The following is a 25,280-nucleotide window of genomic DNA, read 5'->3' on the forward strand; positions in this document are numbered from 1 at the left end:
CTGAGGAGGTCTCCAAGGCTTTTATCTCTATAAAGTCACACTTCGCTAGCGCTCCCATTCTTCATCGCCCCGATGTTGATAAGCCATTTATCATGGAGGTGGATGCCTCTTCTGTTGGTGCTGGAGCAGTCCTCTTCCAAAAGGATGCTCAAGGTCGGAAGCATCCTTGCTTCTTTTTCTCCAAGACCTTCGCACCAGCAGAGAGGAATTATTCCATCGGGGACAGGGAGTTGCTAGCCATGAAGTTGGCTTTCTCGGAGTGGAGACATCTCTTGGAGGGTGCACGTTTTCCCTTCCAAGTATTCACAGATCACAAAAATTTGGTGTATCTGCAGACAGCTCAGCGGTTGAATTCTCGCCAGGCCAGATGGTCCTTGTTCTTCTCCCGGTTTCATTTCACCCTCCATTTCCTTTCTGGGGAGAAGAACATTTGGGCCGACGCTCTCTCTCGCTCCGTTGTGTCATCTACGGAGGAAGAGGAGGAGGAGCCTCGGCTTATTGTCCCCACTGAGAGTTTGAGAACCGTGGCCCCGGTTTCGCTGGAGTCTGTGCCCCCGGGCAAGACTTTTGTTCCATCTAGTTTGCGACCGGAGGTTCTCTCTAGGGCGCACTCGTCCAGGGTGGGTGGACATTTTGGTACTAAAAGGACATCAGAGTTACTGGCGAGGACATACCGGTGGCCGCATATGGCTCGTGATGTCGCGGAGTACGTTCGGGCGTGTGTCTCTTGCGCCAGGAACAAGACTCCTCGGCAACGGCCAGCTGGTTTGCTATATCCTCTGCCCGTGGCTGACAGGCCCTGGGAGATGGTCGGGATGGACTTTGTGGTTGGCTTACCCAAGTCTCGTAATTGCACCATTATCTGGGTGATCACCGATCATTTTTCCAAAATGGTGCATTTGGTGCCTCTTCCACGGCTACCATCTGCACGGGCGTTGGCTGTCTTGTTTATCAAGCATATCTTTCGCTTACACGGTATGCCAGACAAAATTGTTAGTGACCGGGGTCCCCAGTTTGCATCTCGATTCTGGAGGGAGCTATGTCGTCTACTCAGTATTGAGTTAAATCTCTCTTCGGCATATCATCCCGAGACGAATGGGTTGGTAGAAAGGGCCAACCAGACCTTGGTCACATATCTGCGACATTTTGTTTCTGCCAGACAGGATGACTGGGCATTAGGGATGAGCGATACCATCCGATACTTGAAAGTATCGGTATCCGATAGTATCGGCCGATACCCGAAAAATATCGGATATCGCCGATACCGATATCCGATACCAATACAAGTCAATGGGACATCAATTATCGGAATGTATCCTGATGGTTCCCAGGGTCTGAAGGAGAGGAAACTCTCCTTCAGGCCCTGGGATCCATAGGGAGGTGTAAAATAAAGAATTAAAATAAAAAATATTGATATGCTCACCTCTCCGGCGGCCCCTGGACATCACGCGGCTAACCGGCCGGCTTCAGGACCTGCGAATGACGTCGCGGCTTCTGATTGGTCGCGTGCCGCTCATGTGACCGCCACGCGACCAATCACAAGCCGCTACGTCATCGAAAGCTATTACCGTGCTCATTTTTAAAAATGAGCGCGGTAATAGCTTTCGATGACGTAGCGGCTTGTGATTGGTCGCGTGGCCGCGACCAATCACAAGCCGCGACGTCATTGAAAGCTATTACCGCGCTCATTTTTAAAAATGAGCGCCTTTAGGACCTGCAGAATGATGTCGCGGCTTCTGATTGGTCGCGTGCCGCCCATGTGACCGCCACGCGACCAATCAGAAGCCGCGACGTCATTCCTCAGGTCCTAAAGGCGCTCATTTTAAACAAAGAAGCCTGCCGGACGCCGGTGACTCGCGGTGATGTTCCAGGCGCCGCCGGAGAGGTGAATATAACAATATTTTTTATTTAAATTCTTTATTTTACACCTCCGATACCGATACCCGATACCACAAATATATCGGATCTCGGTATCGGAATTCCGATACCGCAAGTATCGGCCGATACCCGATACTTGCGGTCTCGGAATGCTCAACACTACTGGGCATCCTTGCTACTGTGGGCAGAGTTTGCACTTAACAATGCCGTAGCCGACTCCACCGGTCAGACTCCATTCCTCCTAAATTACGGCCAGCATCCGCGTGTTCCTGTGCCCATGCCTGTGTCTTCCGCTGATCCCAGGGTGGCAGACTGGGCTGTGGAGGCACGGGACATTTGGCATCGCACGCAGGATGCCATTCGGGCCTCCAAGGAGAGAATGAGGTCCTCCGCCGATGTTCATCGGCGCCCCGCTCCGACTTTTGCCCCTGACGACTTGGTGTGGCTCTCCGCCCGTAACATCAGGCTGCGAGTTGAGTCCACTAAGTTTGCTCCTCGCTACTTGGGTCCCTTCAAGGTTCTCGAACAGGTTAATCCTGTGGTCTACCGCCTGGCTCTTCCTCCACGCTTGGGTTTCACCGACACCTTTCATGTGTCCCTCTTGAAACCCGTATACATGTCCAAGTTTTCCGAGTCATCTGCCGGGTTCGTCTACGGACGATTACGAGGTGAACGCTATTTTGGGGTGCAAGGTGGTACGCGGCAAAAAGTTTTATTTGGTGGATTGGAAGGGTTATGGTCCAGAGGACAGGTCTTGGGAGCCTGCTGAAAACATTCGGGCCCCACAGCTCATTGCTGCCTTCGAGCGTAGCGAGGCCCAAGGAGGGGGGGGCCTAGGAGGGGGGGTAATGTTAGGAGTCGAGTTTCCTCTGCTGCACAGGGGGAATCTCGATCCGTCTCCGCTGCGGTCTCCCATTCTCCTCCAGCCGCAGTGGAGTCTGCTCAGCAGGGATGTCGCTCCCAGTGTCTTGCTCGCTCTCACTCTGTACAGAGAGTTACTGCTGCTTCTTCAGCTCCTGCCATTAAAGTCAGTGCTGGTCAGCGGCGAGCGGACTTCCCTGGGACTAAGTCCTTGTTTGCGCACACTGAGCATGCCCAGAGCAAGATCTCCCGTTGGAGATCGAGGGTCATGTGCTCTGGCTCTGCAGCGCATTCCATTGGTCCTCTTGGCAGGCCCTGGAAGGGCAAAGTTTCTGTGGCCACTTCCTGTCCTGCAATTATATAAACTGCGCATGACCGCATGGCCATGCGCTAGTGTACAATTGAATACGTGTGTTTGTTGTGAGTGCAAGTCGTTCATTAAATACCCCTACCCTATTGTATGACTGTTCGCGTATGGAGTATGGCTGCTATCTAGCGCCCGACAAATCACTCAACGTGTCACACACGTATCAGCGTCTATTGCTGTGACCGCCAGTGCGGCGCCACGTGCCAGTAGTGCGCTTCCTGACCCACGTCTGGGTGCTTAATGGTGCCTGCCAGCACGGCACAGTTCGCACTTCGGTGCTCTAATTATAAGAGTTGCCTAACACACCCTGTTGCGGTGTTGTGCCAGCAAGTGGTCTAATCGGACTTCAATCCTAGTTGGGGTTAAGTTCGCTGACTGCTTGCTCGCCTTCTATCTGCGGTACCGCGATCCTGTGACGCAACAGGATCGCTTCCTTCACGTTGGGTGAAGTTTAACCCACGCGAGTATACTTATGAGTACCGCCATATAGTCCGTCATTACTCAGCAGCAGGTTCCATCTCTGCACGGTGGACCCCGGGCTACGAACGCACCGTACACTATCAGTCTTATTATTTGGTGCGTTCCGCTAGCCCTAACACCCTTGGTGGGTCAAAGCGCTCAAAACACATCTAGATAAGTTCCTTAGGGGGTCTACTTTCCAAAATGGTGTCACTTGTGGGGGGTTTCAATGTTTAGGCACATCAGTGGCTCTCCAAACGCAACATGGCGTCCCATCTCAATTCCTGTCAATTTTGCATTGAAAAGTCAAACGGCGTTCCTTCCCTTCCGAGCTCTCCCATGCGCCCAAACAGTGGTTTACCCCCACATATGGAGTATCAGCATACTCAGGACAAATTGTACAACAACTTTTGGGGTCCAATCTCTTCTCTTACCCTTGGAAAAATAAAACATGGGGGGCGAAAATATAATTTTTGTGAAAAAATATTATTTTTTATTTTTACGGTTCTGCATTATAAACTTCTGTGAAGCACTTGGTGGGTCAAAGTGCTCACCACACCTCTAGATACAGTGGGGCAAAAAAGTATTTAGTCAGTCAGCAATAGTGCAAGTTCCACCACTTAAAAAGATGAGAGGCGTCTGTAATTTACATCATAGGTAGACCTCAACTATGGGAGACAAACTGAGAAAAAAAAATCCAGAAAATCACATTGTCTGTTTTTTTAACAATTTATTTGCATATTATGGTGGAAAATAAGTATTTGGTCAGAAACAAACAATCAAGATTTCTGGCTCTCACAGACCTGTAACTTCTTCTTTAAGAGTCTCCTCTTTCCTCCACTCATTACCTGTAGTGATGGCACCTGTTTAAACTTGTTATCAGTATAAAAAGACACCTGTGCACACCCTCAAACAGTCTGACTCCAAACTCCACTATGGTGAAGACCAAAGAGCTGTCAAAGGACACCAGAAACAAAATTGTAGCCCTGCACCAGGCTGGGAAGACTGAATCTGCAATAGCCAACCAGCTTGGAGTGAAGAAATCAACAGTGGGAGCAATAATTAGAAAATGGAAGACATACAAGACCACTGATAATCTCCCTCGATCTGGGGCTCCACGCAAAATCCCACCCCGTGGGGTCAGAATGATCACAAGAACGGTGAGCAAAAATCCCAGAACCACGCGGGGGGACCTAGTGAATGAACTGCAGAGAGCTGGGACCAATGTAACAAGGCCTACCATAAGTAACACACTACGCCACCATGGACTCAGATCCTGCAGTGCCAGACGTGTCCCACTGCTTAAGCCAGTACATGTCCGGGCCCGTCTGAAGTTTGCTAGAGAGCTTTTGGATGATCCAGAGGAGTTTTGGGGGAATGTCCTATGGTCTGATGAAACCAAACTGGAACTGTTTGGTCGAAACACAACTTGTCGTGTTTGGAGGAAAAAGAATACTGAGTTGCATCCATCAAACACCATACCTACTGTAAAGCATGGTGGTGGAAACATCATGCTTTGGGGCTGTTTCTCTGCAAAGGGGCCAGGACGACTGATCCGGGTACATGAAAGAATGAATGGGGCCATGTATCGTGAGATTTTGAGTGCAAACCTCCTTCCATCAGCAAGGGCATTGAAGATGAAACGTGGCTGGGTCTTTCAACATGACAATGATCCAAAGCACACCGCCAGGGCAACAAAGGAGTGGCTTCGTAAGAAGCATTTCAAGGTTCTGGAGTGGCCTAGCCAGTCTCCAGATCTCAACCCTATAGAAAACCTTTGCAGGGAGTTGAAAGTACGTGTTGCCAAGCGAAAAGCCAAAAACATCACTGTTCTAGAGGAGATCTGCATGGAGGAATGGGCCAACATACCAACAACAGTGTGTGGCAACCTTGTGAAGACTTACAGAAAACGTTTGACCTCTGTCATTGCCAACAAAGGATATATTACAAAGTATTGAGATGAAATTTTGTTTCTGACCAAATACTTATTTTCCACCATAATATGCAAATAAATTGTTAAAAAAACAGACAATGTGATTTTCTGGATTTTTTTTTCTCAGTTTGTCTCCCATAGTTGAGGTCTACCTATGATGTAAATTACAGACGCCTCTCATCTTTTTAAGTGGTGGAACTTGCACTATTGCTGACTGACTAAATACTTTTTTGCCCCACTGTAAGTTCCTTAGGGGGTCTACTTTCCAAAATGGTGTCACTTGTGGGGGGTTTCAATGTTTAGGCACATCAGTGGCTCTCCAAACGCAACATGGCGTCCCATCTCAATTCCTGTCAATTTTGCATTGAAAAGTCAAACGGTGCTCCTTCCCTTCCGAGCTCTCCCATGCGCCCAAACAGTGGTTTACCTCCACATATGGGATATCAGCGTACTCAGGACAATAATCTACTTAATAATGTAAATAGTTTGTATTATGAAAAATGGTGGCAGACTAGCTATAATTTTTCTGCTTCATAAAAATGTGAAATATGTAAGCTAAATAAGAGAAAGATTTTGCCAAAGCATCTCTTGTTTATTTTAAGGTGATAAAATATACAGTACAATGGCATGTAAAAGTTTGGCCACCCCAGTTCAAAATTGGGAGCTACGCTTCATGGAAGAATTATCAGAAGAAAACTTCTTCTGCGTCCTTGCCATAAAATTTATCATCAGAAGTATGCCAAATAACATCTAATGAAGCCTGATGCAATTTAGAAACAAATCCTGTGGACCAATGAAGATAAAGTAGAACTTTTTGGCCACAATGATCAGGTATGGGTGGAGAAAAAATTGCACAGAATTTCAGGAATAGAAAATCTAGGCAACCATTAGGCATGGGATGGCTCAATCATGCTTTAAGGTTGTGTTGCAGCCAATGGTACATGAAACATTTCACGAGTAGAAGGAAGAATGGATTAAATGAAATTTAAAAAATTTCTTGATGCAAACATAACACCATTTGTAAAAAAAAAAGCTGAAGTTGAAAAAAGGATGGCTTCTACAAATTGATAATGATCCTAAACACAAGTCAAAATCCACAATAGACAACCTAAAAAGGCAAAAGCTGAAGGTTTTACAATGGCTCACACAGTGCCCTGATCTGAACATCGTGGAAAATCTGTGGCTAGGGTTCAAAATAGCAGTGCATTAAAGATGACCCAGGAATCTCACAGAACTGGAAGAATTTTCCATGGAGGAATGGATGAAAATCCATCAAACAAGAATTGCCTGACAGGAAGATCAGGGAATGGCGCTGTCTTTATCACCAAGAGAAATCAAGGTGCAGAAATGTCAGGGTTCTTGTAGGTAAAATTTTATTTAAACTGATAAAAGACAAATAAAAAATTAATAAACAACACATATAGGTAACTTTTTTCTAATTTGACAAAGTAAAATGGGATTTTATAAATAGTTTAGCAAACCTTTTTCAAATTTCTTTTTAGACTATTGTAAATTACCAGAGAATGACTCCCTCTCAAAGCCCTCATTTATTAGCCAGAAGAAGGCTGCAAACAGGCGAAACGCGTATCTAGATTTTTATCGGTTTGAATAAAATTTTACCTACAACCAACCTGAAATTTTTGCACCTTGATTTCTCTCAGTGGCAAAGACAGTTCCACACCCTGGTCCTCCTGTCTGACATCTGCTTTGTGGGATAAACCTGTTCCAGGGTCCAATCTTTCCTCACCAGATTGGCAGCAGTCTCTTGCAAATATATCCATACTTCAAGCGGGAATTGTGATTCTGTTTGCACAAGCACATCAGGTGAGCAATTTCGCTTACCATGCAGTGTGCAAAAACTTGTGCATTGGCCCATTTTCATTTTTGTAATTTTTAAAATGTAAAAGAAGAATATATATATTGTAAGATAGCGCTTACTGCATATGTTGGGGGACACTCGCTTAGCAATAAGATTCAGTCACACAGGCACGATTTTCACCCGCCAGTCCTCCTCTGACCAGTTCCCGGGGTTGTCAGTGTGCCATATCAATGTCTCTACTCACTTAGCCTTACACGACATTAGGTTGCAGTCTCTAAACATGCCTGGCCTCAGTTCGTCCAGTTACCTTGGGAGACCACACAGTTCATTAACTTCCATGGAACACCATAGGCCCTAACAGTCTGTTCCACTTGCAGATACTCGTCCGTCGATAACCCCCTTTATCTGGAGTTACCTTACAGAAACTCCTGCTCCACATGCTAACTCCTCATCAGTCCTCTCTCCTGGGGAAACTGCCTAACTTGGATCACTGTCATGGACCATGCCTTGCTCACAGGTCACCCAACAGTTTCAGACCCACAGAAGGATGGTAGCTTCCCCAACACAGTAGCCGTCAGAGGCTCCACAGGACCATGGCCTCACCCTGTGCTCTTCAGGAATCCAGTCCTACTCCCTGGACCTTCCAACATAGAGGCCATCCAGGTCCATGGCCTCTCCATGTGCTATTCAGGATGTCCGTCCTACTCCCAGAACCGCCCAACACAGGCCTTCAGGTACGTGGCCTCTCCGTGTGCTATTCAGGGATCTGGTCCACACACAGGACCTCTCAACACACAGGCCTCCAGGTCCATGGCCTCTCCATGTGCTCTTCAGGAATCCAGTCTTACTCCAGGGACATTCCAACACACAGACTATCCAAGACCTGACACACCGACCATGTGACAAGACTTCAGTCACATTATATCACAGTAGCCACTCCCATAGGTGGGAGGTGTGTGTGGTTTGTCAGACCCACCCATCTCTCCAACTAACCCTGTAAGCCTCCCTTTACAACTACACAATCACTTGTGGGAATACAGGTCCCAGAACAACAACATTACTGGCTTAGATTTCAGAAGATCTCCTCTGCGACACATACCGGCCATTCACAATGACTTCGGTCACTGTCTCACTATCACAGTTACTCCTGCACCTGCCATGCACTCCCTGGCCTCAATACACCTCCTTGCATATTCTGAGGGGAACATACAACGCTCCTAGCTGTAACAGGGGTCACTTCCACTCAATACATATATATAGTTGCCTAAAATACAAAGCAAGAGATTAATTCATCTTCAACTTGCTTTTTTACATTAACACTAAGGCCGGGGTCACACTAGAATTGAATATGGATGAGTGGTATGCGAGAAAACATCGCATAACACTTGGACCATTGTTAATCTATGGGGCAGCTCCCATCACCGTTTTTTTTCTCGGGCGTATTCTGTGTGCAAGAAAAATCACAGCATGCTGCGATTGTATGTATATATTGGCCTAGTTTCGCCAATGCAAGTCTATGGGTGTGAGAAAACCACATGGACCATCAGTTTAGCTTGCGAGAAATATGCAAGTATTTTCCAGGGGACATGAAATTGCCTCATTCATTATCAGGAAGTTTTAGCATGCAAATTTCCATGGTAACCTCTTCTAAAAGTCTGGAACATGCCTCCATGGAGACCAGCAACATGTTCAGACACATTAACGTGGAAATGTTGACAGTTCTGGTGCAGGAGAGGCCGGAAATATGGGACCAACGTGACGCACATTATGTGGACCAAAATAGAAACGATGCAGCTTGGAGGCGAATGTGCAGCCAGATGTTCCCCAATTATGTGGAAAGTCCACCTGAGGTGCAGCAGGAAATTAGTAAGTGCAATAAAAAAAATAAGTAATAATGAAACAACAAATGGACATAACATCTGTTAGGGCTGGCGGAACGCACCGAGTAAATATAGAGATGTTATTTGGTGCGTTCGCAGCCCGGGGTCCACCGTGCAGGAATAGAACCTGCTGCTGGCAAACAGCGGCACGATATGGCGGTAGAAGCGAACTCTGTTGCTTCACAGAGTCGCTATAAGGAAAGGACTGTGTCCTGTTAAACTCCACAGGAATACACAGTAACTGTTGAGCAGATAGCAGCTTGTGGTCACGCAGTCCAGGAGGCAAACATACAATCTCCTCACCGGTGGAGCCGGTATTCTAGTGGCTAATTTCAGCCGGGGCCCTGTAACCAAACACACAGTCTCCTCACCGGAGGTGCCGGTATTCTAGTGGCTTATTTCAGCCGGGGCCCTGTAACCAAACACACAAGCGTGACCACAGTGGCGCAAAACTCATGTCATGCATTGATACTAGCGCATGGCCGTGCGGCCATGCGAGCCTTATATAGCTGCAGCAAGAAAAAGACCTTCCTAGAAGGACCAATGAGAGACTGCCATAACTGAGCATGTGACCCTAGATCTCCACTGAGAGATCTTACCATGGGCATGCTCAGTGTGTGAAAAGCAGGAGTTAGTCCTAGCAGCAATAGGACCTTCCTACCATGTGACCCTCGATCTCCACTGAGAGATCTTACTCAGGGCATGCTCAGAATGAGAAAAGCAGGACTTAGTCGCAGAAGCGTCTGCTCGCCGCTGCCCAGCACTGACTTCAATGGCAGAAGCAGGAAAGGCAGCAGTAACTCTTTGTACAGAGTGGGACTGAGCAAGACGCTTGGACCGACGTCTCCGCTGAGCAGGCACAACTGCGGCAGGAGAGGAATGGGAGACCGCAGCGGAGATGGCCCGAGATTCCCCCTGTGCAGAGGCGGGAACTTGACCCCTAACAACATCATTATCATATATGATGTTCTTTTCAATATCTTGCCTGTTTCACACTTTATGCTTGGCAAGTAGAATGCCACATTACACTGCAACCTACATTTCCCAATGCAAACACTGTGATCAAAATATAAATAATTTATTGTGTTACTTTGCAGTGTCTGATGTCACTAGACTGTGGCACAGCTGCCTTGATCAGTACCGCCGTGAGCGCCAGCAGAGGGCCAGAAGTGATGCAAAGGACAATAAAAAGCGAAAATATATCTATTATGACAGGTTGAATTTCTTTGCTCCCATTATGGATCTACATGCATAAGTGCATGCATGACCCCACATTTCACACATGGCCTTACGGTCCAATACTAATATTTGTTCCTTTTTTAACTTTGTGCTAAAAAACAGAACTGATTCCAACCTTAACAAATGGGAAGCAGAATCTGAATCCGAGGTCAACTTGGACCATGTTGTTGAAGCTGAAGAAGTGGCTGGACCTTCTTCTGCAGCATCATCAACAAACGAATCACCACCACCAGCACGGCCTTCTGCAGGACAGGAGACCAATCAAGTAGATAAGGAATGTGGACATAGTAGTAGTAATACACTATTCCTGGATACTTCACCAGTGGCTGCAGCCATCCCACGCCGTGGCCGGAGCAGGAGAGATATTGCCACCACCGGTAATTGGTGCCAAGTAGACACTGGTGTTTTGGATTATCTATCATGCACTGTGAACGATGAATGATGCACGCTATCTACGCACAATTCTCTGTGAGGTCAGGCTGTGGGCCAGAGGTGCCATGCAAATTTTGATAGATGCATACACCAAACCTAATAATCCTACTCCGCGTATTTGTACCTACAAAGATGGCAGATGTCCAGTGCCAACCACCTACAAATGCCTGGAATCCAGGATGAGCAGCCAATAACAGTCACAGAACCAACTCCCTCACAGATGCCAGCACCACAGCCACATCAAGCCCCATACAAACACCACCCACAAAATGTGAATTTTCAAAATCAACCTGCACCTGCGCAATGTGGCCACTTGGACATACCCACTGTATTAGAGTGGTCACAACATGGGTATGCTCGACTTGGCCATTCTGGGGGTGTACACAAATGGCCCAAGCCAACCCACATGATTATGTAAATCCTTCCCCAAATGCCCAGTACCATGTTCCACAACAGGGCCCTTTCTTGGTCCATAATCCAACCATATCCACCTCTCAGGGTCACAATCTGGTTGGTCCGCAAACTAGCCAAACCACTCATGCTGTCCTCCCACCATCACCTCCACCTACATACCATAATTTGTAAAACAAAGTCTCATCATGACTAAACGTTTTTTTTAACGTAGTTATTGGCCCTGTAATAGTGGCCAAATATGCCATGTGCTTTTAATGTTTTTTTTGTGAAAGTAACATAAGTTCATTTAAAAAAAATAAAAAAAATCATAACATAGACACTGCATTGTCTTGCCATGGAGTATATCCCTCTGGTGAAACAAAATAATTTGTAAACACATCCCGCACTTTAAGTCCAGAGGGCTGACGACGTGGATGATGTACATGTGTAGTAGCCATGCCATTATTTCCATCCGCACCATCATCAACATCATTTGCTGTATAGTCATGGATTCTGGTAAAGTTGTGAAGTATCACACAGGCTTTAATAACCACATTCTCATTTCCTTCACTAATTTGAATGGCAGACTGCAGGATCCGCCATTTGGCACAGAGAATGCCAATCGCACACTTCACCAATCGTCGTGCGCGTGATAGGCGAAAATTAAATATTCTGCGCCGGTGGTCCAGGGCTCTACGTGGATAGCGCCTCTTGATTTTGTGGTTCAATTAAAGGGCCTCATCAGCAACCATCACATAAGGCACCGCTTCCATAGTAGACCCTGGAAGATAATGTGGGGGTGGGATGTCGAAGTCATTACTGTGCAGCTGTTGACCCATTAAGGAAGAATTGAAGACTCTGGGATCTCCAGTTCTTTCTTCCATAGGTTCCAATATCTACAATTTCTCATGGTTTGTCTGGGTCGGTTCTTCTCGTGTTAATTCCTGCAGCCTCTCACTGATCCTGGGTGGACTTTTTATAGCCTCCATCTTTGAGCTTCCTTTGTCAGTGATACTTCCGTCCATGGCTAAGTGTATTGACCCCTGAGTGAGTTTTGTGCTATGTGCTGGTTTGCTTGATCCCTTGGCTTTTTGACTCGGTCTGTTCTCTGGATACTGTTTGTTGGAATCGGTCTCTGTACTTTCTCTGTCCGTTTAGTATTGACCTCTGCTTGGCCCCTACTATCCTTTTTGTCTAGTCCGTTGGTCCTGTCTTCCCAGGAGATAGCATCGGTGAGTGTCACTTATAACTCCCTTCAGGATACAATTATAAACCTGTATGTACTGTCGACCAGGGCCAACAGCAATACAGAAAAATATTGTTCATAATTGAAATATTGTGACCCTGAGTTTGGCAGCTTACTAACACGGATGTGCTTCCCATCCAGGGATCCAATGCAGTTTGGAAAATGGCAAGTTTCCTCAGAGCCACGGGCTATCTGCAGCCAGTCTTGTTTCTTTTGCTCAGGCATTACCGATTGATGCAGTTGGGACCATATTTCTGAGCACGTAGGACAGACAATGCCTGAGATGGTGGACTTCCCAATTATGAACTCAAGATGAAGTGCTTCCTAGGAGAGCCCAGTGGATAGGAATCTTTAAAAAAAACTTGAAAAGGAAAAATCCATGCATTATCTTAACAGTTTTGGAGATCTTAAATGTTTTGGACATTGCAAACTGAGCCCTGGCTCAACAAATGACAACACTATGCAATGCCTAGGGAACATATATAAATTACAAACAGCAAAGGCAAAGTGTTTTTAAGCCATTAAAAATGAAAAAAAGGGAACAAACAATTAAAAAAAGGGAAAGGAATAGTGTATTTAGAAAAAAACAAAACAGGAACTTAGAGGATGAATACATACCGTAATGTAAGTAAAAGGTGCTCCTCTGTGGAAATACATTTGTGCATCTTGGTGTCCTTGATGGTGATCCCAGGGCGCACAGACTCCAGAAGAATGTCAAATGTGGGCATGCTCATCTAACAATACTGGTAGAACTTGTCAGGATGGCTGCGTAGTGAAGCATACAGACCGTGGAAATACCCTTTAGTCAGCGGTCTCCTCAGAAGCAGATATACCCACATTCGTCTCCGCGTCCTTGAATCAACAATCACTGGATAAGGCTCCCCAAAATGTTGTGACAAAATCAAGTGGAAAATAACCTGTTCAGCTGTGTTGAAAGTAAGGCTACTTTCACACTAGCGTCGGACTCGGCCTGTCGCAGTGTGTCGGGCTGAGGTTCCGACGCTAGCAGTGAATGCGCCGCACAACGGAGGCAGCGGATGCATTTTTCCTGCGCATCCGCTGCCCCATTGTAAGGTGCGGGGAGGTGGGGGTGGAGTTCCAGCCGCACATGCGCGGTCGGAACAAGCGGTCTGCCACACCACGGCGCAACCGTCGCACGACGGTTGCGACATGTGTCAATGCGTCGCAATGCGTCTCTAATGTTAATCTATGGAGCAAAAACACATTCTGCAAACAACTTTGCAGGATGCGTTTTTTCTCATAAACGACGCATTGCGACGTATTGCAAAAAACGCTAGTGTGAAAGTAGCCTTAGCCTGTCTGACATGTTAGACAAAAAGCAGCAATACTAAAACACCAGCACGGACTCTAATGCAAAGATGGGAGGGTGTAACTTCTTTAGGAGCCAATAAATAGGGTCCTTGATTAGGTTTTTATTCATTGCAGGCAATTTATCCATTTTATGTCCATTTTGCAAGTCAGGAAGAAAGTTCAAGCCATGACTTTCGGATGCCATACGGATGTCATACAGATACACAGATACAAGGAAATCGCATAATCGCATTGCAAATGGATTACACACGGATGACCATACGGAGAACACTCCTGCAACTCTTGGTCGAGAGACTCGGACCGATGTTTCATACGTTAAGTGTGACCCCAGCTTAACAGTCATTTTCACCAGAGGTGAACAAACTTTTAGATGTCATTGTATGTTTCTCCATTGTCTCATAAATCCATCACATTTTTGAATACCATGTAATGGCTGTCAAGCTGTAATTTGGTTCAATTGGGAAATGAACATAAAGGGATCCTAGTATTTTGTGTGGTCATCAATGATGAGCAGGGTTTTTTTTCCAGCAGGCTCTGTCAATGATAAAGTAAAAGAAGCAGCAAAAACTGCTGCAATAGATCCCAAAGGTGTTGATGATCTAGATTCAATTCTAACTCAACAGGTTCATATTCCATCAACTTGTTTCATGACACTAAATAAAATCACATCTGTTCAGAAATGAAAAGTACTTGCTAATTTTGCATCTGCCTGCCAGGCAAGAAGTGTAATTATTGTTGCAATTATTAATGGATGAAAAAGGTTTAGCATGATATTTTTCACATTTCAAGATTGCATCCTACTGCCCTGGTATGCTACATGAAAGTTCTATTAAGTTTTGGAATTAGTTATAAATGTAACCAAGCTGAAGTTTACAACAATGTATTTTTTTGTTCATGAGAAATGCTTTATCACATAATTGTCACTTAAGTTAATAAATAGTCAGTTCATCAAGAAAGTTTCAACACATCTCAATTAAAATGTCATCAATTTTTAATCTCTAGCATCTGGGTTAGAATTGAATAGGTGGCAGGTCACGTGCATTAATACTCCATAGAAATGAAGAGAACTCCCTTTTCTGTTAGAAGGGTCTTCTTACAGTTGGACCCAGGCAGTTGATTATGATCTATGGTGGAAGAGGCAGCAATACTACAGGAGAATAAATCATCACTGTTCATAGAAAAAACAAACAAAATCCTACTGAGGTGTATTTAGCAGATGTAGATGCTCTTTACTATTATGGGCTCACTTGATGAGGTGGCTTCTCTAAGTCACAGGTCATGGTGCACAACATGGACTTAAAGCGATGGAACAGTGGGCAGGACTTTCTGAATAGTATGTGGAACAATAAGGAACAGTACAACAGGCTGAGAAGCAGAGCAGAGAACGCCAGAAGACACAGAACCAAGAGTGATACGCACAGGAATGTAAGTTGTACTGTCAATTGAGGACTCGTAACAGTGACAGTAGTGTGAATAACTCCAGTGAAACGTTAATTGTGCTTACAGCAGACGAACAGTCAATCAGCAAACAAAGTAAAATCCACTGGCAGCAATGATGGACAGGCAAACTTGTCTGTAGAGGCGATAAACTCTTTTAGTACGTTAATGATTAGTTGCAGGTATGAGCTAGCAAGTACCGGCAAATGCAGATTGTCGAAAACATCTAAAGTTTTCTCCAATTACAAGGTAAGTGAACATGCAAATTGTCTCTTCAATGAGAAAGATGAAGAGACAATTTGCATATTTCCCAGAGGAGCATTGCGGCTTTAAGTCTCCTCATCTCGACATGCTTAACATGTCACTCTCCGCAAGGAGAAACGATACTTCTTGGATCAAGGTAAGAGAACACAACTTTTCTTTAAACACAGACAAAAGTATCAGAGTCAGCCTTAAAAGGCCTTGAGTGATTTAGGCTGGTTTCACACTTGCGTTTCAAAACGCATGCTTTTTAAAAAAAAAAAACACATGGTGAAAAAACGCATGTAAACGCGTGCAAACGCTGCGTTTTTTTGACGCATGCGTTTTTGCATGTGGTGAAAAAAACGCTGCGTTTTGACACGTTTACATGCGTTTTTTCATGCGTTTGCGTTTTTTAAATGCATGCAGATAAATGTGTGACAGCTGCCAATCATCAAAATAATGTAAAAAACCCACTATAAACAGAAAGAGCTAGGGTTAGGATTAGGGGTAGGGTTAGGGGTAGGGATCCTAACCCTAACCCTAACGGGATCCTAACCCTAACCCTACCCCTAACCCTAACCCTAAAGGGATCCTAACCCTAACCCTACCCCTAACCCTAATGCGTTTTTTCGCGGCAAAAAAAAAACAGCTAAAAATACTACATGTTGCATTTCTGCAACACAACGCATGCAGAAAAAAATGCATGTGTTGTAAAACGCATCAAAACGCATACAAAAAAACGCATGCGTTTTTAATGTTAAATATAGGGGAAAAAACGCATGCGTTTTTTTGCGTTTGTTGCCACAAAACGCAAAAAAACCCCGCAAATGTGAAACCACCCTAAGTCATTAGAGTTCTTTGGGCAACTAGTGAATCCTAACATATAAAAGGGCCAAGGGAGGAGGCCATAAGGTAAGGGAGTAGTACCCTGCTCTGGAGCTGAGATAAGTGCATAATATTCATTCTGAATAAAAAATGAGGGCTCTGAGAGGGAAAATCTGGTAATTTATAATAGTCTATAAAGGAATTTGAAAAAGGTTTGCTAAACTATAAAATCCCATTTTACTTTGTCAAATTAAAAAACAGTAACCTATATTTATGCTGTGGGCTCTTGGAATTGTGCAAAAATATTGACTGGGTATGAATGGCCCTTAACTATCTTTTCTCTGAAGCAGTATGTTTGCACGCAGAGAGAAGCTGAGCTATCTGCTACTTGCAGTCTCCCAGAAAGCCCCAGGGATCCATCATATTTCTTTCTTTGGAACCTGCTGGCGCTTTGATAACAGCACAAATCAGCGCAGTTGCACAACTCTAACAATCTTCCCTGTAACAGTTTGCCTTTGAAGTATATAACAAGCATTTAGGAGATTTGGGATGTGCCAAAAATACTGCTATAACTTAATCCTTAGGAAAATTATTTTAAGCCTGAAAATGTAGATTTTTCCAGGAAAAAACTTTTTTAAGCAAGTCCAATAAGCAAAGAAAATGCTTAACATTGTTTTGATTTCCTTAACTCACAACTATTATTTCTGATGTTTTCAGAAACAACATTTTTTATACTAATAAAATGGGAACATTTTCAAGTTCATTACATCTGCAGCAAATGAACAAAGCGATCTTGTTCTACCAACTAACCCTAATTCCTTAATAATCTTTCTATTAAAGAGACTATTGGGAGCTGCAACCCAGTATTCAAGTGAAGTGTGGAACGTTAGGCACAGATCATTAATTGGAGAGCTCTCCTTGTCTTAAGCATCTGTTTATCAATATTTTCAGCACTGTTATATTCACATAACTTTATGTCTCAGTAGTAAATAAGGTGTTAGAATCTTTTTTGAAATGTACACTATTCAGGATTTATCTGATCCCAATCTGCTTGCATGTCATAGACACACGGCTTCATTTCTAGTAAACTTCCCCTTTAGGAGTGTTAGCTGCGAAGAATTATAATTTTATAGGGTTCAGAATTTACAGTTGCACCCAAGCCGGTAATATGTACATCGTTGGTGACCCTGTATTATGCTCAACCAGACTGTATAGCGCAAGCATGGAACATGGCCCACTGTGCCACGGACCAGACTTACCCTGGAGGGGCATGACAAAGCACCTGACTTGGTGTTAGCTGGAGCCTCTAGTTGAGAGGTCAGGCTTGTGCGGCAAGTAGCTGCCAGGTACCACACCAAGGCAACGTCCGGCATTAGCAGCTGACCCCGAGGGGACAGTACACTGTAATGACAGGTATAGGCAGATACTGCAGCTATACTGTCTGGCTCAGCTGATTCATACACAGGCAGGCACTGCCAGCCATGGTTAGTGTGCGGGAAGGGCAGTAGAATTAGGCAGGCACGGCTGACATACTGGCAGATGGGCAGGCACGGCTGGTAGACTGACATGCAGAGGTAGGAGAGAGTTCAGACTGAAGGAGTTGGAACAGTTTCAGGAAAAACTGGGTCACTAGCAGGTACGACTGTAATACAGGAATGGGTAAGGCCTAATTCAGACTGGACAGACAGGAACAGTTTCAGGAGAGGTTAGGCGAGAGAGAACATGTTTCATATGGAATGGATGGGATCAGGTAAGCATGGGACAATTACAAGTACAAGTACATACAGGGCAGTCAGGATCAAGCTCACGCAAGACCAATACAAGGACAGGTACACGCAGGACAGACAGGACTAGATTCACCCAGTGTAATTACAATGAAGTAGCAAGTGAACACACAGATCAGTAATGTTGCAAAGCAACAACAGAATAGAGATAGGTATTGGTTCAGACACTACAGGTTTTTGAGATAGGTATTGGTTCAGACATAGCAGGTATTAGAGATAGGTGCAGGTTCAGACACTGCAGGTATTAGAGATAGGTACAGGTTCAGATACTACAAGGTTAGCAATAGGTGAGTAATGGTCCTAGTATAAATAGTAACACATTTTATTGAAAATAACTCATATAAAAACAAGAATATAGATAATAACTCTTATATATGAGTACAAGATGAAAAGAAAGGTTCAGTGAGAACAGAAAAAAAACAACACCTCCATACAAATGGTGTTGTGGTTACAGTAAATAAATACTGGACATTTTGTACATCTACTAGTATAAAGAGATGCAGATCATAAAGTGCTAATGCTATTGCATCTCATGGGACATGGTATTGGTAGGGAGAATAAAATTGAATAAACAAGGACACACCTTATAATGGTAATAAAACTCACAAACACAGCAGCAAAATCATGCCCATGTCAAAAAAATATTCTAACACATCAGCCCAGTTTCTTACCCATAATATCCAACTAATAAGGGTCAGTCAGCCGGCCCCATTGCTTGTTTCAAGCGGGCTCCCTCGGGGGACTGACACAGTGTTAGGGCTAGCGGAACGCACCGAGTAGAAATAGATATTTATTATAGAAGGTGCGTTCACAGCCCGGGGTCCACCGTGCAGGAAGAACCTGCTGCTAGTGAATGGCGGCACAATATGGCGGTATAGACTAGCTCTGTTACCTCACAGAGCAGCCGCGAGAGGAAAGCACTGCGCCCTGTTAGCCTCACAGGAGCACAAGCTTACTGCCAAGCTGATAGCAGTCTGTGGTTAAGCAACACGCAATCTCCTCACCGGAGAAGCCGGTATTCTAGGGGCTTATTTCAGCCGGGTCCCTGAACACACACATACAATCTCCTCACCGGAGGTGCCGGTATTCTAGGGGCTTATTTCAGCCGGGTCCCTGAACACACTTATGCTTAACCAAACTGGCGCAAAGCACATATGACTTGATACTAGCGCATGGCCGTGCGGTCATGCGCAGTTTATATAGCTGCAGCACAGGAAGTGGCTATAGAACTTTTGCCCTTCCAAGACCTGCCAAGAGGACCAATGGAATGTGCCACAGAGCCTGAGCACATGACCCTCGATCTCCAACGGGAGATCTTGCCCTGGGCATGCTCAGTGTGTGCAGATAAGGACTTAGTCCCAGAGAAGTCCGCTCGCTGCTGACCAGTATTGGCTTTAAAGGCAGAAGCTGGAGAAGCAGCAGTAACTCTTCTCAGAGTCAGACTGAGCGAGACGCTGGGATCGACGTCCCTGCTGAGCAGACTCCACTGCGGCTGGAGGAGAATGGGAGACCGCAGCGGAGATGGATCGAGATTCCCCCTGTGCAGCAGAGGAAACTCGACTCCTAACATTACCCCCCCCTCCTAGGGCCCCCCCCTCCTTGGACCTCGCTACGTTCGAAGGCAGCAATGAGCTGCGGAGCCCGAATGTGCTCAACAGGCTCCAAGGACCTGTCCTCGGGGCCATAACCCTTCCAGTCCACCAAATAAAATTTTTTACCACGCACCACCTTGCACCCCAAAATAGCGTTCACCTCGAAATCGTCCGTAGACGAACCCGATGTCTCGGCAGATGACTCAGAAAACCGGGACATGTATACGGGCTTAAGGAGGGACACATGAAAGGTGTCGGTGATACCAAGGCGTGGAGGAAGGGCCAGACGGTAGAAAACAGGATTAACCTGTTCGAGGACCTTGAAGGGACCCAAGTAGCGAGGTGCAAACTTAGTGGACTCTACACGCAGCCTGATGTTACGAGCGGAGAGCCACACTAAATCGCCAGGAGCAAAGGTCGGGGCAGGGCGCCGATGTGCATCGGCGGAGGACCTCATTCTCTCCTTCGAGGCCCGAATGGCATCCTGAGTGCGGTCCCAAATGTCCCGTGCCTCCACTGCCCAGTCTGCCACCCTGGAGTCAGCAGAGGACACGGGCATAGGCACAGGAACCCGCGGATGCTGGCCGTAATTAAGGAGGAAAGGAGTCTGACTGGTGGAGTCGGCTACAGCGTTATTAAGGGCGAACTCTGCCCATGGTAATAAAGATGCCCAGTCATCCTGCCTGGCAGAAACAAAATGTCGTAGATATGTGACCAGAGTCTGATTGGCCCTCTCTACCAACCCATTCATCTCGGGATGATATGCGGAAGAGAGATTTAACTCAATGCTGAGAAGACGACAAAGCTCTCTCCAGAACCGAGACGCAAACTGGGGACCCCGGTCACTGACAATTTTGTCTGGCATGCCGTGTAGGCGGAAGATGTGTCTTATGAACAACGCTGCCAAGGCCCGTGCAGAAGGTAACCGTGGGAGCGGCACCAAGTGCACCATTTTCGAGAAATGATCGGTAATAACCCAAATGATGGTACAGCCGCGAGACTTGGGCAAACCCACTACAAAGTCCATCCCGACCATCTCCCAGGGCCTGTCTGCCACCGGCAAGGGATAGAGTAACCCAGACGGCCGTTGTCGAGGAGACTTATTTTTGGCGCATGAGACACACGCCAGAACGTAATCTCTGACATCTCGCAGCATATGCGGCCACCAGTACGTCCTCGCCAGCAGCTCAGATGTCCTTTTTGTCCCAAAGTGTCCACACACCATGGAGGAATGAGCCCAAGAGAGAACCTCCGGTCGCAAATTTATGGGCACAAAAGTCTTGCCCGGAGGCACAGACTCAAGCGACACCGGAGCCACGGTTCTCAAGCTCTCAGAAGGAACAATAAGCCGAGGCTCTCCTTCCTCCTCCTCAGATGACACAACAGAGTGAGAAAGAGCATCAGCTCGAATGTTCTTCTCCCCAGCGACATAATGGAGGGTGAAGTGGAATCGGGAGAAGAATAAGGACCATCTGGCCTGGCGAGAATTTAGCCGCTGGGCTGTTTGCAAATATAGCAAATTTTTGTGGTCTGTAAATACTTGAAAGGGAAAACGAGCCCCCTCCAAGAGATGTCTCCACTCAGAGAAAGCCAATTTCATCGCTAGCAACTCCATGTCCCCGATGGAATAATTCCTCTCCGCTGGTGTGAAGGTCTTGGAGAAGAAGAAGCACAGATGCTTCCGACCTTGAGCATCCTTTTGGAAGAGGACTGCTCCAGCACCAACGGAAGAGGCATCCACCTCCATTATAAACGGCTTATCGACATCGGGACGATTTAGGATGGGAGCGCTAGCAAAATGAGACTTAGTAGAAGAAAAGGCCCTGGAGACCTCTTCAGACCACACTTTGGGATTTGCTCCCTTCTTGGTGAGGGCTACCAAGGGAGCCACCAAAGTTGAGAAATGGGGAATGAACTGGCGGTAATAATTAATGAACCCCATAAAGCGCTGCACCGCTTTAAGTGAATGAGGTTCTTGCCAGTCCATCACAGCCTGTAGTTTGGCAGGATCCATAGCCAATCCCTGGGCAGAGATGATATAGCCCAGGAAAGGTAAAGACTCCTGCTCAAACACACACTTCTCCAACTTTGCGTAAAGAGAGTTTGCCCGTAAGAGGTCGAAGACTCTGCCAACATCTCTCCGGTGGGAGTCAATATCTGGAGAGAAGATGAGAATATCATCCAGATAGACTACGACCGAGGTGGAAAGCATATCCCGGAAGATGTCGTTGACAAAGTCTTGGAAAACGGCTGGGGCATTACAGAGCCCGAAGGGCATCACCAGATACTCATAGTGCCCATCTCTGGTGTTAAATGCCGTCTTCCATTCGTCCCCCTCACGAATGCGAATCAGATTATAAGCTCCCCGCAGGTCTAATTTGGTAAATACCTTAGCTCCCCGTAGCCTATCAAAAAGCTCAGAAATCAGGGGCAGCGGGTACTTATTCTTAATGGTGATGGCGTTAAGACCCACGTAGTCTATGCAAGGACGCAATTCTCCATTCTTCTTCTGTACGAAGAAGAACCCTGCCCCTGCTGGTGACACTGACTTCCTAATAAATCCTCTTTCCAAATTCTCCTGGATGTATTGGGACATAGCCTCCGTTTCCGGGAGAGAGAGGGGATAGACACGTCCCCGAGGAGGTTCTGCTCCAGGCAAGAGATCTATAGGACAGTCATAGGGACGGTGAGGCGGAAGGGTCTCCGCGGCCTTTTTGGAGAAGACGTCTGCATAAGACCAATAGTATTTGGGGAGAGTAGAGAGATCTGCGGGTATCTCAGTGGTGGAAACCTGAACGCACTCTTTCACACATCTGCCCTTACAGGATTCACTCCAACCCAATATCCTCCCAGAGGTCCACTCAATATGTGGGGAGTGGAAACGGAGCCAGGGTATTCCCAGCAGAATCTCATCCATTCCGTCGGGAAGGACAAGAAGGGAAATAATCTCCTGGTGGGATGGGGACATAGCTAACGTGAAAGGGGCAGTCTGATGTGTGATCTGTAATGGAAGTGTCGACCCATTCACCACTCTAACAGTTACTGGTTTGGCAAGCATAACCAGAGGTATTGCGTGGCGCAGAGCAAAAGCAGAAGACATAAAATTTCCCTCTGCTCCTGAATCCACACAAAGCTCCACTGTAAGAGTGGATGTGCCTAACAGGATTGTCCCTTTAAAGGACAATTTTGAGGAAAATGCCGCAGTGTCCAGTGAACCTCCTCCAATGGTCACTAGACGCGATCGTTTTCCCGACCGCCATGGACATTTATTAGCGTAATGTCCCGGTTGCTGGCAATTTTTACATACCACAGGTACTCGAGCGGTCTGAGACCTAGGTCCCGCTCGAGAAACCTCCATGGCCTCATGGGAGTCGGACGCCATAACAGGAGATTCTAGAGGTTTGGCAAAGGTGGGAGCCAGCCGAAACCTCTGCCTACACTGGGTTCGCTCCAACCTCCGCTCGTTAAAACAGAGATCGATGCGGGTAGCTATAGTAATAAGCTCCTCCAGTGTGGCGGGAATCTCCCTGGTGGCCAAGGCGTCCTTCACATGATCTGCCAGTCCTTTCCAGAACACCGGAATAAGGACTTTATCCGGCCATTCCAGCTCAGAAGCTAGAGTCCGGAATAGGATGGCGAACTGGCTGACCATGGACGAAGCCTGAGTAATTGCCAACAATTGGAGCGCGGTATCGTGGGTGACACGAGGTCCCAAAAAGACCTGCCTCAGAGCGTCCAGGAAGATAGGAGCACTCTGTACCACACGATCACCACGTTCCCAAAGCGGCGTTGCCCACTCCAACGCCCTGCCCGACAAGAGAGATATAATGAATCCCACTTTCGCCTGTTCCGTAGGAAAACGTGCAGCCAGCAGCCCGAGATGTATGGAGCACTGGCTCACGAATCCCCGACATAGCTTACTGTCACCAGCAAACTTGTCTGGAAGCGGTAGACGGGACAAGGTCGGAGCAGGGGTGGCAGCGGACAAACTGACTGCAGCTGCACTTGCAGCCTGAACAGCGACAGCAGTAACGTCCACAGCTGAGGTTGTGCGCTCGAGAGCCGCCAACCTACCCTCCAGCTGCTGGATGTACTGCTGTAGACGCTGACCGTCCGCCATTTACTAGCCAGACCCTGGCGCTAGTATTATGTTAGGGCTAGCGGAACGCACCGAGTAGAAATAGATATTTATTATAGAAGGTGCGTTCGCAGCCCGGGGTCCACCGTGCAGGAAGAACCTGCTGCTAGTGAATGGCGGCACAATATGGCGGTATAGACTAGCTCTGTTACCTCACAGAGCAGCCGCGAGAGGAAAGCACTGCGCCCTGTTAGCCTCACAGGAGCACAAGCTTACTGCCAAGCTGATAGCAGTCTGTGGTTAAGCAACACGCAATCTCCTCACCGGAGAAGCCGGTATTCTAGGGGCTTATTTCAGCCGGGTCCCTGAACACACACATACAATCTCCTCACCGGAGGTGCTGGTATTCTAGGGGCTTATTTCAGCCGGGTCCCTGAACACACTTATGGTTAACCAAACTGGCGCAAAGCACATATGACTTGATACTAGCGCATGGCCGTGCGGTCATGCGCCGTTTATATAGCTGCAGCACAGGAAGTGGCTATAGAACTTTTGCCCTTCCAAGACCTGCCAAGAGGACCAATGGAATGTGCCGCAGAGCCTGAGCACATGACCCTCGATCTCCAACGGGAGATCTTGCCCTGGGCATGCTCAGTGTGTGCAGATAAGGACTTAGTCCCAGAGAAGTCCGCTCGCTGCTGACCAGTATTGGCTTTAAAGGCAGAAGCTGGAGAAGCAGCAGTAACTCTTCTCACAGAGTCAGACTGAGCGAGACGCTGGGATCGACGTCCCTGCTGAGCAGACTCCACTGCGGCTGGAGGAGAATGGGAGACCGCAGCGGAGATGGATCAAGATTCCCCCTGTGCAGCAGAGGAAACTCGACTCCTAACACACAGTCCTCATATATACCAACTATTATCTATATTCTTGTTTTTATATGTGTTATTTTCAATAAAATTTGTTACTATTTTTACTAGGACCATTACTCCTCTTTTTTTCGTTGTTTGCATAATATCTATGGAGTGTTCTTGATACATTTTGCTTATTAACCCCATTGGGTTATGGCTCTATTTTGATGACCTATGTTATAACGGTTTCTGCTTTAGTATTATTGTTTTCTCAGGTTTAGCAATAGGTACTGGTTCAGACACTGCAGATTTAGGGATAAGCACAGGTACAGACACAGCAGGTTCAGGGAAAAATCCAGTCTTAGATACAAACAGGTTCAGGGATTGGTCCTAATTCAGACAAGGACAGACACAGGTGCAGGTCCGGTTTCAGACCTGGGTATTTAGCCTCCAGGGTGACAGAAACAGGAAAAAGTCAGATATAGGCACAGATTCAGGCTTCAGGTCTGAGTATACAGACCTAGGGGAACAGGTTCACGCAAGATCAGAAACAGGACAGGACCTGACAAATCAGTAGCTGCAGACACACTGAAAGAGAATGTTGCTCAGGCACCTTTCAACAGGAGGAGGTGCC

General features: G+C 46.5%; 1 protein-coding gene across 2 annotated transcripts in view; it reads right to left on the reverse strand.

Moving 5' to 3' along the window:
* Positions 1 to 25,280, reverse strand: part of GALNT9 (polypeptide N-acetylgalactosaminyltransferase 9) — a 773,980-nt gene that overhangs the window by 521,492 nt on the left and 227,208 nt on the right. The gene's annotated exons all lie outside the window — the stretch shown is intronic.

Source organism: Ranitomeya imitator, chromosome 1 (assembly GCF_032444005.1).
Source record: "Ranitomeya imitator isolate aRanImi1 chromosome 1, aRanImi1.pri, whole genome shotgun sequence".
NCBI classification, from domain to species: Eukaryota; Metazoa; Chordata; class Amphibia; order Anura; family Dendrobatidae; genus Ranitomeya; species Ranitomeya imitator.